This window comes from Sinocyclocheilus grahami, unplaced genomic scaffold, assembly GCF_001515645.1.
Source record: "Sinocyclocheilus grahami isolate Dianchi unplaced genomic scaffold, SAMN03320097.WGS_v1.1 scaffold1547.1, whole genome shotgun sequence".
In the NCBI taxonomy this organism is placed as follows: domain Eukaryota; kingdom Metazoa; phylum Chordata; class Actinopteri; order Cypriniformes; family Cyprinidae; genus Sinocyclocheilus; species Sinocyclocheilus grahami.
In genome coordinates this window covers 36225-37408 of record NW_015506726.1, presented here as the reverse complement: position 1 = coordinate 37408, position 1184 = coordinate 36225, and the positions used below count along the sequence as shown (strand labels likewise).

Sequence of the window (1184 nt, the reverse complement as noted above, 5' to 3'; positions counted from 1 at the left end):
CTCTCGAGACAGCAGTGTAAGATATCAAATCCAGTTGCTTTTTTTTATCAGACATTTATTTTAGAGATTGAGATTAAAGTGCTTAAATATTAAACATTACATTCAATACAATAAAATAAAATAATGGTATCTGGTTGTCTGACTAATCTATTTTTAATCTACTTTTCTTATCCATAGGGTCAAGGTGCCACCGTCTACTCTTGCGCCAAATTCAATGGTGCACTGAGGTTAATTCGTTCCACACTGAACAATCAAATACTGACTCAGGATAATATAGTAAGGCCCTTTTTCAGAGACCATTAATGCATACAATCTGATTAAAATATAATAGCTTTGACTGCCACATCCTCTAGCTAGTGACCTGTAACAACCAGCAATAACACAATCAAATGCCTGTAGTTATTTACTGCTGTAGATGAATTGTGGCCCACTCAAGCTTTAGTTCTCTGATATTTGAAGGCTTTTAGGCATGAGCTGTGCATTTTAAGTAATTAAGTAAGTAAAATAAGTAAAATGCCAGAGCATTTCAATAGTGTTTAAGTACTGCACTGCATTGACTAGCCAAAACTTACAGTACATTTTCTTGATTTTCAGCCATTCTGAGCAAAGCTTGCTTGTATGTTTCAGATAATTTTTGTGTCAGCAATCACAAAGATTTTCCCACAGCACTGTATATGCATTCTCAGAAGCAGTTTATGTGCCATCTTAGCAGTGTAATATTAAGTAATATTACTTCTGTTTTGCCGCAGTTCATCCCTGGAAGCTTCCGTGGCTCAGTGATTGGTAGAAAGATTCAATGCATTTTTAATGCTGCAGGTCTCAGCAGCACCACCCGGTCTGCAACCACAGGCACTTTTGTCTTCCTTGTAACAGGCAGCATATCAAATGGTCAGTGCAACACTTTCATCAAGTAACTGACATATATTTTGTTGTGAAACAGAAGTAAACCATTGTCTTCCCTCTACTCATTCCTCCAGGTTCTCTGGATTCTCCAGTCAGTAGACTGACAACAAATGGGTCTGTGGACTTAAGCAACCCTAACAGCACTGACGTTTCAGTAATAACACCTAGTACGAATGCCACTGCATCTAATACCACAGCAACATCAACCACCACGGCGGCTTCTACAAACTTGACCCAGACGCATCCTCCCAACATGACCACCAACGTGACCCAAATGGGTC

General features: G+C 38.9%; 2 long non-coding RNA genes across 3 annotated transcripts in view; one reads left to right on the top strand and one right to left on the bottom strand.

Moving 5' to 3' along the window:
• Positions 1 to 1178, top strand: LOC107571094 (uncharacterized). Its single transcript, XR_001607135.1, has 4 exons — positions 1 to 16; positions 178 to 276; positions 750 to 888; positions 978 to 1178. It is a non-coding gene; the product is annotated as an uncharacterized lncRNA (long non-coding RNA).
• Positions 1 to 1184, bottom strand: part of LOC107571093 (uncharacterized) — an 8434-nt gene that overhangs the window by 4779 nt on the left and 2471 nt on the right. The gene's annotated exons all lie outside the window — the stretch shown is intronic.